Raw genomic sequence first — 8,202 nt, 5'->3', positions numbered from 1 at the left:
TGAGATAATCCCATCTTTCCATCCATACTTAATATTTCTTAAATATTCGATTAGTGGACTTAGCTCCTCTCTGGTTCTATAATTTTCCTTATACCCTTTAGGGCTGTAAGACACAAACGTACACAATGATAATGATGCATCCAGGCTGTTACTATATTGTCTTTATACCATAGAGAACACTCAGAATTATATAGGAATGTGTTGGCTCTGTGACGCCGTTCTCTCCAGCACATACAACTTATTTCTGTCTGTTTTTAAATTACTTTAGGCTTCTAAGTATTAAGAACTATATTATAGCTCTGTGAACCAACTCACTGAGCCTTCTAATATTAACCCGATCAAAATGTTGTTCACTTGCTAGATATTAATTTTTTCTTTTGTGTTCCCTGAATTTACCCTTGACTCTACCTTCATTAAAAAAAGACTGTATTGTGTTTCACGGTGCATGAACTTGTACTAGGAACTGAGTTACAAAAATGTTATTCTTGATGTCAAGGAATTTCTAGTTTAAAAACCATGACACTGAAGACAAAGGAGCATCTAACAACCCATCTGGGTCTCAGTGCCTGCCAGGTGCTGAGGGCCGCTCGGGGAGTTCAGGAAAGAGAGGTTCTGGGTAATTCCAGGTTTCCAGAGGCTGGAGCCAGTGCAATATTGTGTTCCTCAGAGGGAGATCTGTGAAGGAAATGGGATTCTGGAAGCTTTTCAAATTGCAGTGGTGAGGCTTGGGGTCTGCCAGAGAGAGAACATTTCAAGATCTGGGATCTAAATCAGGAAAGATTCTTTTTCCTGATAAAGGTGGAAGCAGAGCCATCTAATGTTTTACAGATTGAAAATACAGATTCAGAATAAACAGCGATGATAACTTAGGAAAGGCAGGTCTTAGCAAATGGCAGAGCAAACAATCAGTGAGAGTTAGCGTGGAGAATTAAGGCTAAGCACTTGGACACACTAAAATGCTTACAGGAGGCAATGCAATTACTTTCAGATGTGCTGGACCTAATTAGGCCCACTTATTGCTTTTAATAATAACTGCTCTTTATAAAATACAGTAGTTCTGCCTCTTTGCTCACACATAATGTATTGTGAGCTTTACCTGGCTTTGCCATCAAGGACAGCGTGAGGGATATGGGAAAAACACTGCTTCTCCCCTAAATGAACTTGGAGTGGAGAAAGTGAAATGTAGCTCTTAGATTGGCAGTATCACCAATAATCAGTTAATGCTAAGCTGGGATATGTTTTCCAAATGAGGATGTTTTAACATAATAATAATATGCTAACTGATTCCCAAGTTTAAGCACAGAAGAAGAACCTTAGATAGGGCTCCCCGGAAAACAAAGCATGAGACACAGGCTGGGGTGTCGAGTTGAATTGGGAGGTGGCCCCAAGGAGCTGGAGTGTGGCTGCTGAGAGAAGGAGACAGAATACGAGAAAGAATAATACACGGTGACTTTTTGACGTTAGAGCAGCCTGTATTTGAGGTCAATACAGGGAGAGTTTTTACCGCTGTGGACATCAAGGACTTGTCTCATCACAGGTCCTCAGAGGAACTGTGGCCAGTGTGTCCCAGGATTGTCCCGCTGAAGGACAGTGTGGCGGGGGGCGGGGGTCATTCACTCACTGCGTGTTCCTCATTCCCCAAAGTTCCTCCCCTAAGGCGTTAACACTCCCACACTTCTACATCACGTCCATGTGGACCAAGCAGACTTTGGAGAAAGTCCCAAGGCAGAAAGCAGAGAGATGGCCAGGCACGTGCCTGAGGTGAGACATGTCACTCAGAGGGACTGTCCACTGACCAGCTCCAGGGTCCCCTGCCGAGGTCTGCGCTGGAGCCAGATGAGCCAGGGGTTCAGTTAGGCCTACGGAGGACAGTGCCTTGACTTTTCGTTGCTGCCTCTGCCACTGCCACCCTCACTAGTGTGTTCCTTGTTGCCTCAGTCGTGGGGCTGTCTTCTGGACCCTCTTCCTAGGGAACACAGTCACTGGTTAGGGTCTCAGTGTCCTGTCATAAACCAGCGCTAACAAGCCCTCTGGCTCTTCTCTCCACACTTCACCCAGGCAGCTGTGGCACCTCTGCCTCATTTGTTGTAAGCTATTTTTATGTCCAACCGACAAAGAACCCAGCCAGCAACCTATTAAGTGTCCTTGCCAGGAAGTGAGATCTTGAGCCCTGGGACGGTGGTCCTGGGTTGATAAATGCTCCCTATACCATGCTCCCCTTCATACTCTACCTCCCTCCATCCAACACACTCAAGATCCACTCCCACACATGTTCCTGTCAGTACATTTTAGTGAGATCCTGAAGTTCTTCCAGTAAGAAAGCTGTCTGTTGCTGCCACAGTACTGCTTGGGCTATGCAGAGACCTGACCCAAATTATTAAAATCTGCTGATATCCATGTCTTGACTATTGTAAATAATGCTGCTCTGAATATTAGGGTCTTGTATCTTTTGTAAAAAGAGATTTATCTTTTCCAGTTATGTGTCAAGAAGTGAGCTTGCTGGGTCAGATGGTAACTCTAAACAACCTAAATTTTCATTAACAGATAAACTGATAAAGAAGATATGGTGTGTGTATGTGTGTGTGTGTGTGTGTGTGTGTGTATGTATATGTATATATGTATGTATATGTATATATATATATATAATGGAATATTACTCAGCCGTAAAAAAGAAGCAGCACGGATGTACCTAGAAATGATCATACTAAGTGAAGTAAGTCAGACAGAAAAGGACAAATTATCATATGATATCACTTATTTGTGGAACCCAAAAAAATGATACAAATGAATTTATTTACAAAGCGGAAATAGATTCACAGATATAGAAAACAAATGTATGGTTACCGAAGGGGAAATGGAGTTGGGGGAGGGATAAAGTCAGAGATTGAGATTAACAGATATACACCAGTATAAATAAAATAGACAAACCATAAGGACATACTATATAGCGCAGGGAACTATCAATATATTCACTATCTTATGATAATATATCATGAAAAAGAATCTGTAAAAGAATATGTGTATATGTGTAACTCAATCACTTTGCCATACACCTGAAACTAACACAACATTGTAAATCAACTATGCTTCAATTAAAAAGTCTGATGGCAATGATGCAAGGTGGGGTTAATCTTGAAAAGGACAAGAATCATCTTCCATCTAACTCAGGTGAAGTCTTGTGTCCTCTGTTGGCAAAGAGGAGCCTCTCTTCTCTAGGAAGATGGAGGGGAGTATTTCTTCCCACTTAGAGGAATCCAGGGCTTTGAAATTCTCAGGTGCATCCACAAAACACGCCTGATGAAGGTGAAGAGATACAAGTCCATTAAAAAAACAAAAATGCTTCCAACCAGACTCCTTTCTCAGAGGTGCAGCCCCATTCTCTATTCTGGTGTCTCTCGTGCTCCTGGTTCCTTTCTTGGAAATAACCATCATGCTGATCCTTATTAAGAAGCAGGTCCCGATGCCTCCTGCTGTCCTGCTGCTCTCTTGGGACTAGCTAGACGATTTCTCCCAGAACAGATGTCTTTTTCTGGAAGAGCTCCTGCTGGCACCCACACTGTAGGACTTGGCTTCAGTGCCATGAACCACTTAAGGGAGATGAGGACACAGCAACACTCATCACTGGTGACCTGAGGCTGTTTGATAACAGCAATAGCTGTGTGCAACATCTCAGTCGAGTCACTGGAGTCCCCTGTGCTGGCTCCAGAAATCACTTTGGAATTGGCATTGCTCTGGTTTGCTTCATGATCTCTCCAAATTCAGCTTCATTCACCATTGAGGGTCGAAAGCCCAAACCTTGTCTGCCAAGGTGGATAGAGGGGTCAAAGGCCTTCATGTAAATATCTGATGGAGGCCCTACTGTAGCATTTGGTGAAGGAAATAAGGCTGGATTGAGGTAAAGGGCAGGTGGAATGGCCCAGGGAGAAGTATAGCTACAAAAGGAGGTAATGGAGGGGCAGGAGATGCTCGTGGGAGATGCCAGAAGGAAGAGGAAGACTCCAAATGTTGAGGAAAGAGGCGGTAGGGATAGAATTGGGCCTGAGATCAGACTCATCAGGTGAAGGACTGGAGGAAAGCGATTGAAGTCAGGCAGCACATGGCAGGGCTTATCCTTTTAGGCAGGTGTGAGTACAAGGTTCTCAATGTATGGCCATCAGCAGAATTACTAGAATACTGTGTTAGTCCTTTATATCTATTTCCACTCTTGAGACTCAAACGCATTCACATTCTGAGCCTCTACCTCAAATTATGACAGGTCTGCCAGGTGGCTAACCCCACGTCCACTTTTTCTCCATTAAGTACTTTTCTGGAAAAAGTTTCCAATAATTTTGTGGACCGGGTTTTCAGAGGCTACCACCACCTCAGCATACCCCCACTGGCTATTTGCCCCATTCTCTGCAAATTTCAACCCCAGCACATCACAGACTCCTACAAAGGGAATAACCTGGCTCAGGACCTGGTCTGCAGTCCACCAGGAGAAGCCACTCACATGGACAGCGGGTTGTCTATTACTCCAGCCACTGCAGGTATGCAGAATTGCCTGCAGGACGTTGTTGCTGGGCTTGGAGTTGCCTCCTGGTGAACAGGAGGCGGTGCCTCGGAACTGCTGCTTCTGTCATCTGAGGGCTGTGAGGTGGACATCAATGAATGGGGTTGCTTTTCCCATAACATCCAAGCTGTGATGTGGTTCCAGCTGAAGGAGGCATGGTGAGAGTCCTGCAATGCCCACTGAGGGTGGTTCTTCAGGCATCTGCAGGCAAGCTGCATCTAACATGAGAAGAAACAGGGCATGTAAGGTGAGACTTGGCTTCTGGGAGGGAGAGGCACTGGAGACCCTTCTGGCTCAGTGGGAAGAGACTAAACTGGACTGAATTCTTCCTCTGTTCTCCGAACATTTCTAACATAGCCCTTAATCAGTCACTGAGGGAGTCTCCCCAGGGTTGAAAAACCATGTTGCTTTGGGTCAGAGGCTACAGCTTATAGCTTTTTCTCCTTGTTCCCAACCCCATCCTCACCTCCCCTTAAGACAGGGCACCTGTCAACTGGCCCAGTGGTATAAACAATGTGCTTAACCTCAAGGGCAGCTCCGGGGATCTTTTTAAAATGTAGAAATAATCAAATAAGGTGATGATTCAAGAAAAAAAATCGAAAATGGCTGGAAAAACCATTTACCTAGAGGATTTTTTTCACCCCATCTTTATTTTGTTTTCACTTGATATAATTTTTAGTTTTAATTACTACTGATAGCAACTGGGGAGAGATGTCTTGTCCTGCTGTTGTTCACTATTTATCTTTCTGGTAGGTTGAAAACTGTGTAAGAAACTTGATGATGCTGTCAAGTCTTTTAATCTGCATTGTGTTTCTTCAGTTTTGTAACAACACATTTTAAAATGAGAAATGGGATGTGAGTTGCTAGAAAAAAACCAAAAGACAAATACTATGTGATTCCACTGGTATGAGTTATCAAAGTAGGCAAATTCATAAAAGCAGAAAGTATACTTGGTAGTGACCAAGTACTCCTTCTTTGAAGGAGCCAGCTCTAAAGTGTTGCCATTGGCCGTACTAAATAATATCATTTTAAAAGTCCATGATTCCCCAAGTGATACGCAAGAGAAAGAGGAAAAGATCTTCTTTATAGAGAGTAACTTACAGAGAAGGACATAAGGTATAGAAACAAAATCATTTCATTAGAAATCATCATTTTGTAACCCTTAGATAATAACCGATTCAGCCAAGGATTAGTAAAGGATGCTTAAACCATTGGGTGAAAGTTCATGGGAGAACAAGATAGTTATCACTCCACAGGTCCTTTACCCCACAGATTCTTTTTTAATTAAGAAGGAAAAGATACATGTTTATGGTGAAGATATCTAGCAGACATGCCTTAACCAAGTGATCAAATTGTTTCTCAGTAATAACAGAATAAATTTATATTCTGTACCTCTTTCTCACAAGCTACAGGGGGAAATACACAATATCATTTATGCAGTAGTTTTGCCAAAATGTTTAACATGAATCTAATCATTAGGACTAATCCAGAACTATGCTATTTTCAATAAAACAATTCAGATTCTTCAAAATGTCAGTGTCAGGAAAGAGAAAAGAAAAGATGGAGAGATACTGTTCTATATTAAAGAGAATGAAAGAGGCATAATGTCAAGTATAATGCATACATCTGGATTTTAAAAATATGTATATGCTATTTTGGGGAGAAGGCAATGGCACCCCACTCCAGTACTCTTGCCTGGAAAATCCCATGGATGGAGGAGCCTGGTAGGCTGCAGTCCATGGGATCGCTAAGAGTCGGACATGACTAAGCGACTTCACTTTCACTTTTCACTTTCACGCATTGCAGAAGGAACTGGCAACCCACTCCAGTGTTCTTGCCTGGAGAATCCCAGGGACAGGGGAGCCTGGTGGGCTGCCGTCTATGGGGTCACACAGAGTCAGACACGACTGAAGCAACTTAGCAGCAGCATGTGCTATTTTGAAGATAAATGGACTCTATGTTAGATGACATTAAGGCAATGTTAAATTTCTTATGAATGACAATAATAGGAGTGGAAAGTCATTGAGAGTGTCATTTGGGGTGAAATATCATGATGTTTGAGCTTCCCAAGTGGCACTAGTGGTTAAGAACCTGCCTGCCAATGCAGGAGACATAAGAGACGTGGGTTCAATCCCTGGGTTGGGAAGGTCCCCTGGAGGAGGGCACGGCAACCCACCCCACTATTCTTAGCTGGAGAGTCCCATGTACAGAGGAGCCTAGCGGTCTGCAGTCCAGTGGGGCACAAAGAGTCCGACATAACTGAAGCAACTTAGCACACATCATGTTGTTTTCAACTTATTAAATGATTTGGAAAGTATATTTTTAAACATTTACATTTTATGTATCATATAAAAGTTATAAACATATATAAATATAAATATATGGAAATAGACAAAGAGACTGAGTAGAAACAATGACTGTCCTATTAGCAGTGAGCATTCCTAGGACCCAAAGTGTGGTCCTGAAATGCTGTTTCTCACTAAAAGAAATCAGAGATTCTGGGGAATAAATGGCTGATTCCAAGTCTGTAGCAGAAAATAACAGGAAGGGCCTAGAATATATTGTCTCTCAAATGCCAAGGAAGTTATCAAAGACTGTTAGGATCATCTCAAAAAGGCTCCCAGTCCACCTGAAGATTTCACTGGGCAAAGATGGGACAGTTGGAGCTTCAATCATGATAATAATAATTTGGATGGGTTAAAACAAATCAAATATGTTTAAATCTGTAAGCTCAAAAAAAATTGATCACCTTCAGAATGTGTTGGTTTCCCTGGTGGCTCAGCTGGTAAAGAATCCACCTGCAATGAGGGAGACCTGGGTTCAATCCCTGGATTGGGAAAATCCCCTAGAGATGGGAACGGCTACCCACTCCAGTATTCTGGCCTGGAGAATTCCGTGAACCATATGGTCCATGGGGTCGCAAAGAGTCAGACACAACTGAGTGATTTTCACACACAGAATGTGATAGGATATCAATGTATTGTCTTTAAATCTGGTTTAAACAACAACAATCTATCCTGCCTTCCTATTTGAACTATACCACTATCTACTTCTGCTTTATTGACTATGCCAAACCCTTTGACTGTGTGGATCACAATAAACTCTGGAAAATTCTGAAAGAGATGGGAATACCAGACCACCTGACCTGCCTCTTGAGAAACCTATATGCAGGTCAGGAAGCAACAATTAGAATTGGACATGGAACAACAGACTGGTTCCAAATTGGGAAAGGAGTACGTCAAGGCTGTATATTGTCACCCTGCTTATTTAACTTATATGCAGAGTACATCATGAGAAACGCTGGGCTGGAAGAAGCACAAGCTGGAATCAAGATTGCCAGGAGAAATATCAACAACCTCAGATATGCAGATGACACAACCTTTAGGGCAGAAAGCGAAGAAGAACTAAAGAGCCTCTTGATGAAAGTGAGAGAGGAGAGTGAAAAAGTTGACTTAAAACTCAACATTCAGAAAAGATCATGGCATCCAGTCCCATCACTTTATGACAAATAGATGGGGAAACAGTGTCAGACTTTATTTTCTTGGGCCCCAAAATCACTGCAGATGGTGACTGCAGCCATGAAATTAAAAGATGCTTGCTCCTTGGAAGGAAAGTTATGACCAACCTAGACAGCATATTAAAAAGCAGAGATG

General features: G+C 42.6%; 1 pseudogene; it reads right to left on the bottom strand.

Moving 5' to 3' along the window:
* Positions 1–3,322: 3,322 nt before the first annotated feature.
* LOC104990279 overlaps positions 3,323–8,202 on the bottom strand; it is a 50,188-nt pseudogene continuing 45,308 nt past the window's right edge.

Source organism: Bison bison, unplaced genomic scaffold, assembly GCF_000754665.1.
Source record: "Bison bison bison isolate TAMUID 2011002044 unplaced genomic scaffold, Bison_UMD1.0 scf7180017864174, whole genome shotgun sequence".
Lineage (NCBI taxonomy): Eukaryota > Metazoa > Chordata > Mammalia > Artiodactyla > Bovidae > Bison > Bison bison.
The sequence above is the reverse complement of the archived record's forward strand: the minus strand, read 5'-3'. Positions and strand labels throughout refer to the sequence as shown.